This window comes from Capsicum annuum, chromosome 4 (assembly GCF_002878395.1).
Source record: "Capsicum annuum cultivar UCD-10X-F1 chromosome 4, UCD10Xv1.1, whole genome shotgun sequence".
NCBI lineage: Eukaryota > Viridiplantae > Streptophyta > Magnoliopsida > Solanales > Solanaceae > Capsicum > Capsicum annuum.
The window spans coordinates 12,915,356-12,924,863 of NC_061114.1; the positions used below are offsets into that span (position 1 = coordinate 12,915,356).

The 9,508-nt window shown below is 35.8% G+C and overlaps 1 pseudogene; it reads left to right on the forward strand.

The window, feature by feature from the left end:
- Positions 1-1,042: 1,042 nt before the first annotated feature.
- Positions 1,043-9,508, forward strand: part of LOC107869119 — a 24,830-nt pseudogene continuing 16,364 nt past the window's right edge.

The following is a 9,508-nucleotide window of genomic DNA, read 5'->3' on the forward strand; positions in this document are numbered from 1 at the left end:
TGACTTCACGAAGTGCTACTCAATCACTGAAGAAACACATTGAAGAACCTAGTCCTAAGTATAGAATCCAGCTAAGAGTTTTAGCTTTGATTTTTAGAGTTGTTCATTTTGTTTGAGATATTGATGTAATATTAGTTTTAGTATGCTATAAACTGAATTAGGAGATAGTCTTCGAGTTGGGGAAAACTCAGATACTTTGGGAACACATACCTTTGGAGGTGTGTGTAGTTAGGAATTAGAGTTTATAATTCCTAGTCGTAGAGTTAAAGGAATTAGAGTTTATAATTCCTAGTTGTTGAGATATAGAGATCAGAGTTTATGATTCCTATTTGTTGGTTACAAGAGGTTTGTAATGAGTCATTGTTAAGGCTTAGAGTTATTTAGTGAAGCTGGGGTTAAATCCTACAGAGGTGCAGGTCATGGTTTTTTACACCTTTTGATCCGGGTTTTTTCCAAGTAAAAATATTGTGTTATTTACTTTTTGTTTTACTGCTTCCTTGGAACACGTCAAAAGAATGTGTCAGGCAACCCATTCCAGCGATAAGCAACAGTTAGGCGAAAATAAGATAATCAGTAGGGCATGAACTCTAATATAGTTTTATTTGTTCGCATCTCTTTTGTGTTCATATGGATAAGGTATAGAAGAGATAAAAGGACTCCACATCAAGATGATATATTGTCTACCATAAAAAGAGAGAATTCCATACTATGAATTTCTCGAAGAAACTGATGAGCTTAACGAGAGTAATATGACTGGTTCTGGAAGTTTTGGTACTATTTTCAAAGGCGTTCTCAAAAGTGGAACTGGCATTGTAGTTAAAGTGTTTAATCTGAAATTGGAAGCACCATGTAACAGTTTTGATACAGGATGTGATCTTTTGCGCCACCTTCTCCATAGGAATGCCGTTAAAGTCATCACTAGATGCACCAACCTTGATTTTAAGGTGTTAGTGCTCGAGTATCTGCCTAATGGGAGTCTTGATAAATATGTGTATTCGCACAACTACTTCCTCGTTTCCTGAGACTAAGCATGATAATAGATATGGCATTTGCTTTGGAATATCTTCACCATGGGTGCGCGTTGCCTATGGTTCAATGTGATTTGAAGCCTAGTAATGTCTTACTGGATGAGGATATGGTTGCCCACCTCAGCAACTTTGGCATTTCCAAACTGCTTGAATATGAGGGTGATTTATACACAACAACCCTAGCAACATTGGGTTATATTGCGCCACGTATGTCCCTTAGTTTTTCTGATTATTCCTTTCATTTTTCCCCACCTAGAAAGTATATTGCATCTTTTAATTAATTGTTTGCCTATAGAGTAAGGACTGGATGGACTTGTTTCAACAAAATGTGATGCCTATAGTTATTGAATCATGTTGCTGGAAACACTTACCAGGAGAAATCCTAATGACTTTGAGGGGGATGTTAGCTTGAAACAATGGGTGAGTTATTCAGTTGCAAAGGCAGTAATGGACGTCGTAGATCCCAACTTTCTAACATCTACTGGCAATCACTTACGGAAGGAGCTAGATGTTGTGGCATCAATCATGTAAGTGGCATTAGATTGTTGTACAGAATTTCCTGAAAAAAGGACAAATATGAAAGATGTTGTAGGAATGCTACAGAAGATCTAGATTCAACTTCCTGCATGTTGATCATGTTGCTGCAAATGACTTTTCTGTTGCAATTTTTTGTTAATTGTTGGATCTAAATTTTTTTTTATTTTCGTTCGTTTCTACTTTTTTCTAATTCTGGCCACCATAATATTCAAATGATATGCCTCCTTCTTCATCAAGTTTTCAAACATTAAAGAAAACTATTATGGCAGTTGCTCTTCTTCCACTTCTATCCTTTGTTTAATCCTGCCCTGTATCTCCATAAGCCACCCCTGCAGCGATAGCAAACCGGGTGATTTTTACTGATGCGGAGTATGAGTGAGTTTATGTTCTTTTACATTGTGTGTGGCAGCAGTATTCTTATCATATGAGTTGCCTTACTGATTGTAAAATCCTGTCAACTATGATGAAATTCATATTGATCATCATGAAAATCTTAACAGAACGAATAAATTTTAAAAAAAAAATAGTTAGAGGAATTTTAAAATGTTTTAAAGGCTAGTTCATGAGGCTCATGTCTAGATCAGGATAATATTAGCAGACTATCAAATGATTTGATTGTTGATACGAACGTGGAAAGCTGGAGTATCTCAAATATCTCTGCATCAATTTATTGTTAGTTGTCTTTTATCCTTTCTTTGCTTCGTTCCGTTTTCACCTGTCGAAGACAGAAATAAAGTTTGTTGTATCCAATACACAAAGCTTTTATCTGAGGTGGTAGCAAAATTTCAATATGGCAGTTGTGAAACTAGAAATTTCTCTAAAAGTGTCCTCAGCATTATTTCTAGGGAAGGATATTCAATCGTCTTGTGTTGTACTCTTTTTTACTCCACTCAATTTGTTCATTTGTGTGTTTTTGAGATCACAGACATTGTTCATTCCCCATTGTGCTGACTTGCTGTGCTCATCATCTGACTTGAAGGTTGTCATAAACATAATCCTTTTCATGGCCATATTGAGCCTGACAATGGGCGGTTAGTTAAGTTGGCTTTTGATCTACATAACATTCACCAGGCTTGACATTGCTTTTTGCAGTACACGTGCTTAGCCAGTTTATGCAACTGCTGAAACAATCTCATCTTCAGCTGCGTGGAGAAACAGTTCAAAGTATTTTTGTGACTAGTTATGTCATCATGAACTTATGTCCCACAAATTTTTTTGCCTTGCAATTTCTATTTTTTTATTTTTGTTTTTCGCTGACAAGGGTACTTTCGACCACTTCATTATTACTTAACGTGGTAAAGGGCAAAATTAAATATCACCCCAAAATAATGCATTTGTGCAAACCAACCATTTTGAAGTATCCATTTATTGAAAGACTCATCTCCATGTCATGCACTAACTATATTTCTTTCTTTGTCTGCCACTTAAACTTTATCTTCCAAGTCAAACACTAATTACAAAGGTTTTAGTATTGGATCAATTGTGTTTGTAAAATTATGGGTTCTAATTTAATTTCTTGGTGCAATCTTAATAAATTTCTTTGCATAAACTTATCTCCGCATGAACAATATTAGATTGAGATGAACTCGATATCTCAGTGATGCATCCGCCACTTGAAGAACTTAAAAAAATAAGTTCTATAAAGAAAAGTTATAGCCGTAAGAGAAAACTGGACAATTTTTTTATTCCCTATTGATGACCCTTTAAATAAAAAAATTGCAAATTACATAGACTCACAATCCTACGAAACCACTAACAAAGCACTGACCAAAACTCTCCTAAACTTTAGGACCAACTATCTGCAACACCAAATACCAGGAAAACAATAACGTACTTACAATAACAAGCTAACAAATAAAGCTAAAAGACAGTCTACTGCATACTTGGTCAAATTTAAACAACGCTGATGTTGTACAACTTTAACACCCCTTCTCGACATAAGCTCTCTGTCTTAACAATGCCTAACTGCTGGCAAAAACTTTCGGGATAACACATAAATATGATCCTAAACTTGACACCAAATTATAACATTGACCTTAAACTTTGACAGTGCACAAATAGGCCTTTAATTATTCAACACCTGAATAAATAAACACCCGGATCCTATGTGGCAAAATGCGTGTTGTACATGCAAAACGGTGCGCGTCTGAGTTGGAATTGAAGGTTTTTTTTTTCAGCTTTTGTATAGTTAAAGGGCCTATTTGCGCACCGACAAAGTTAAAAGTCATACTTAAAATGTGTTTTTTCAATTCAGTGGCACCATATGAGTGGATTATTAATCCATGTCAGAGCAAGTGAGGTACACGCGTGTAGTTACAAAATCAGTGTGTCTTTTTGTTCAGGTTTTGTATAGTTAAAGAGACTACTTGTGCACTATCAAAGCTTAAGGTCAATACTATAATTTGGAGTCAAGTTTAAGGTCATGTTTATGTATTATGCCAAAACTTTCCAACTTCCTGACAGTTAGACCTTTTGTAACTAGTCTGCAATTGGACGTTATGTTTTAGTATACTCCAAAGCAATCTCTCCTTGAAAGACTATTTCCCTGATAAAATGGTAATGTATTTCCACATGCTTAGTCCTTGCATGAATCATTGGATTTTCAGCCAAGCAAATTGCTGACTGATTATCACAGTACAAAGCCACTGCATAGTCCATTGATTGCTGTAAGTCCTTCATAAATTGTCTGAACCATGTATTTTCTTGAGCTGCAACTGCTGCTGCCCGGTATTGCACTTCTATTGTTGATAAATACACAGTTGGCTGCCTTTTGCTGCACCATGAGACTGCTCCCGATGCAAGCATAAAACATATCCAGTAGTTGAAAGTCGGGTATCATGATCTACTGCATAGTCAGCATCGCAATAACCAAATATCTTGCAATCTACACCATTCTTATACAAAATACTATAGCCAAGTGTACTTTTCACATATCTCAAGATTCAACGAACTTCTTCCACATAAGACTTCTTTGTTTTTCCCTTTAACGACTCATAACACCAACTGGGTAAGAGATATCGGGTCTTGTTAAAGTTAAGTAGCAATTGATCATCCCAAACTTCTTCAGGAGATCTTTGGAATATTTTGGTTGATGCAAACAAATTCCTTCTTCACTGCGATCAACCTCTAGGCCAAGATAATGATTGAGCTGCCGGAGTTCCTTTTTCTAAAAATGGACTGAGAAATTCTTCTTAGTTCGGAGAATTTCTTCACAATCTCCTGTTAAGATTAGATCATCAACATATACTAGCACAATAGCTAGTTTTCTATCTGCAATTTTCACAAACAAGATGGAATCTACCGGTGCTACTGAATAACCACCACGAGTAAGAAATTCAGAAATCTTACCATACCATTCCCTTCGAGCTTGCTTTTATCCATACAGCACCTTTCGGAGCTTACACACATAATCTTGATGATCTTGACTTTGAAAACCCATTGGTTAAAACATGTATACCTCCCGATCCAACTCTCCATGCAAAAAGGCATTCATTACGTCCATCTGCCATAGATTCCAATCTTTACTAGATGCAAGTGCAAGTAGAACCTTGACCGTAGTAAGCTTTACCACTGGACTAAATGTTTCATCGTAATCTAGTCCATATTGTTGAGAAAAAATTGAGCTACAATACGAGCTTTACGGCTTTCAATTGATTCATTTGTGTTTTGCTTTATCTTGTAAATCCATTTGCAAGAGATAGGTTTGGCATCCCTTGGTTTTTTCATGAGCTCCTTAGTTTGAATTTATTCTGCCACAATAATTTCCTCCTACATAGGTTTAATCCACTTCGGATTCTGGAATGCTTCCTCAAAAGTCTGGTTCTTTTTCATTTTCTTCTACTGCTATGGAAGCATTGGCATATTTGAGATTCTGCTTTCTGATCCTTGTTGACCTTCTAAGTAAAGGTGGTGTGTTTACTCTATTGAACGCACCTTATTTACCTGGTTGTTAGTGCAAACTAGTTTGCCAAGGACTTTCAGCCATTTCTTCTTCAACATTATCTTCACTAACTTCACCTTCAGCTTCATCTAGACTCAACAAGATATGAGACGAGTGCAACACATCTTTGAGAACATCTCACTCTGGAAGAAATTCCTTATTTGAAGCCCACCATAAAGAAGCTTCATCAAATACTATATTCTGAGAAGTGTAACAATTTCCCGTTGTTGGATCACAACATTGCCACCCTTTTCGTTTGCTGTCATACCCTACAAAAATACACCTAACAACCTTCTTGTCCATCTTTCTACATAAATGATTAGGTACAAATGCATAGCATACACACCCAAAAATACGAAAATAGCTTACTGAAGGTTACATGTTCCACAACTTTTCAAAAGTTGAAAGAAAACATAACCTTCGTTGAGGAAGTCTATTGATCACATAAGCTGCAGTCTTCATAGCTTCCGCCCAGAATTATCCACAAACATTTTTGCGTGAAGCATGCTCCGAAAAAATTCTGGTAGATGTCTTTTCTTTCTTTCTGCTACGCCATTTTGTTGTGGCATGTTTGGACATGTAAACTGCTGGTGTATTTGAAACTCCCGAAGGAAGTTTGAAAATTCGTAGAGGTATATTTCCCACTGTTGTTAGTTTCCAGGCAAATGATTTCCTTACCAACTTCTGCTTCAACATCCTTTTTGAATTCTTTAATTTTGAAAAAGTATCAAACTTTTCCATTAAAAAACAAATCCACACATACCTGGGAAAATCATCAATGAAGGTCAGCATATATTTCATTCCAACAACAGATGCTTGCTTGACAGGCTCGAACACATCGGAGTGAATTAATTCTAATGGTTCTTTAGCTTTGTAATTTGACTCCTCATATGACAATTGACATGCTTTACTATACTGGCAGCCTACACATATTACATCAGTCCTTGCTGAAATTTTGGGGAAACCCTTCAACATTGACTTTTCTATAATCACACTAAGCTTAGAGTAGCTAACGTGACTCAACCACGTGTGCCATAAGTCTGCAGTGTCATTCTATCTCTCTCTGTCTACATATGCCATTTCTGCTGACATTACAAAGATGGGATTCAATCTTGGTATCTTATTCAATGGCTCTTCTTTAATCTCAAGGTGTTGATATAACCTTATATCATTCGGATCAAACAGAACAGAAAAACACAAAGATGTTAGTTGGGCTACTAAAATATTAAGGTTGACCATATCTATTATGTGACTTTACCCCCCCCCCCCCTCCAACCTTCTATTCATTTGTGGTTGTAATCTAGTACTACTTTTGAGAAGGTATATAGTCGATTTTAAAGTGTAGTTGTAATGTCATGAAGGTGATTTGTTAGTAGGCAGTATCTAGGTGAAATGAGGTATTTGGGTTGAATTTCCCAAATTGATGGACTAGTATATTATGTTGAATGCTTCATTGGTGGTAGATGATTGATGCTAGACTATAGGCTTGAATTTTTTATGTAAAATTTGGTGGTAAGAAAAGTAGCATAAGATTAATGATGTATCTTTTGCGGGAATAAATTAGTAGGCTTGATGTGAATGTAATAGAGCCTAGGTTGATAATTTATGAAAAGTTTAAGTGGTAATTGGGAGGTATATTTTTATATGAGGACTAGTGTTAAAATAAGGAATTGTGAGTGAGTCATTAAGTGGATAAGGGCGTAAGTATATAAGAATAAGAGCCAGCCCATGGTAGTATGGCGTTAGGTAAGATTTTATGCTATAAGTTATACAATTAATGGTCTAATGTTAGAAGGTTAAGTAGTGGAGAGTGGATTTTTTTTATATGAAAAGGAGTGTGGATATGTATGCACATGAGGCTGCGAGTTATAACTTGATGACGGTAGAGGATAGCAGAAATTAAGAGTAGCATTCTAGGAAAGCAATGCCTTGAGAGTATGCTTAAAAAGGGAGACTTTAGCATTTAAGTGTATAATATTTTGGGTAACTAGTTTGTGTTCTTGAAATTATAGTATGGAGAATTTTGGTAAGTTGTTGTAAGGTGTACGTTGCAGTTGAATTGAGGTAATATTGGTAGGCAATATGAGCCTTGGGTATGGTTTTACAAATTTTGTTAAGTTGTAAGTTATGTTATTAGAGGTGTAATGCGAGTATTCTAAAGAGTTGAAGATGGAGTGTTAAGTGTTTAGAAGCATGGATGTCCATGCCCATAGTAATGTTAGTCATGAGTTGATGACTTTGGGGTTAGAGGAAGTTATGATTATTATCCCGGGGGGATGTCCCAGAAAGAATTTAGTTCCTTTATGTTAAATTTTTAAGGGAAGATTGTGTTCATGTGTATACGAATACCCCCCCCCCCCTATTGTATTGAGAATTGTGGTTATAGATTGATGAGAGTTTATGTTCTCAAGTGTAGGATTGTGACTTGGATATAAGGGGGAGATTGTGAGTTAAGGTAGTTTCCAAATTTTCACATTATGTCAAGTTAGGGAAGAGTCATAATATACCTATTCCTATTCCAGCATTTCCATTCTACTTTAGTTTAAGAGTTCATTCTACCAATGTCTTATGTACTCAACCTAGCCTATGTCTAAGGTTTGATCTCTCCATGTAACTCATGTCATGTCCTGACTTCCAAACAAGAAGCAATAATTTCCCTAAGTGATCCAATATTCCAAGTATCCAATCCATATGTTATGTTGCTCATGAACCATAAATATGTATCCAAAATCGTGCTTGGTTCTAAAGAACTTTGTTTCTGTATGTTACAGATTCATTTTATGCTGGGATTAGTCAAAGAATGATAAGGTTATGCGAACTCATAACTATTTCATCCCTGAAAATGAGAAGCTATAGCTTTGTGAAGGATTCCTTGTCTCAATCATTTACTTCATGAATTCCAAACTTATGTTATATTACTCATGATGTAATCACTCATGTTTCTCACTATAGTTTGTCCTAAAAAATCATGTTGCATCGTGTTTATGATGAACGACTCTTTACTTATGAACCAGTCACTTGAAATATGAAGCTCTTCATGTCTATTCTATCATATCTTCATTTTATGTCCCTCCTTGAGTAGTGCAAGAAGTATAAGTTATGATCTAATAGTATTACTTCTATTCATGATATTTATGCTCGGGTCACCCAATTACGCTCCGTATGCTAGTATAATGGTGTTTGTGGAAGTGTAGTAGTGTGTTGTGTGGGGAAGTAGATGTTCTTGAAGGTGAAAATTTTGATGTGATTCTTGAGCTAAGGTTATAGGTGAAAGGGAAAAGAAGAAGATGTACTTTAGTTGCATAAAATAGATCAGAAGAAGAAATGTGGCAAAAATATTTTTGAGAGTGACTGAATTTGCTGGTCTTAGTGGGGAGATCCATGTAGTGGGTGTAGTAATGATTAGGCTTGAATGTTCTAATTGATGAAAACAAAAACCTATGTGCCATATGGTTTGCATTGCTTGAATTAAGTCTTAAGGTTGTCGGGTTATAGTGATGAGGTGAGGTGATTTCTTATTGTGATGTAGAGTGTAGGGTCTCATATTTTAAATTAGCACCCCTTTCCTTCGAGTTAGGCTTGATATAGAATTATTATATGGCGAGATATAGATTCTTGTGTTTAGATGTGTTACGGGAGAATTGTAAGTGGGAAATGATGAAGTATGTTGATTAATGTTGGGGTATAGACAAGCAATGTCTCTAAGTTTAAGTCTTTTCATTGTATCTTGTAAGATGGAGAATTCTAATATTCTTATGTCCCAAGAGAATATTATCTCATGTCCTTTATCAACCTTAATCATGCTAAGGACTCCTAGGAAAAATTCATGTCTTATAATGTTTTGATCATGTTCCATAAAACACATGCCAAGATCATGTTGATCAATTTTTATTTTGTCAGGTTTCGTGCTTAACCATTTCCCTAAGGGTTATCATGAAGATCGTTTGATGCCTTTTCATATTTTGTGGTGGAAAAATGTTCAAATCAATATTAAGTTCATTAT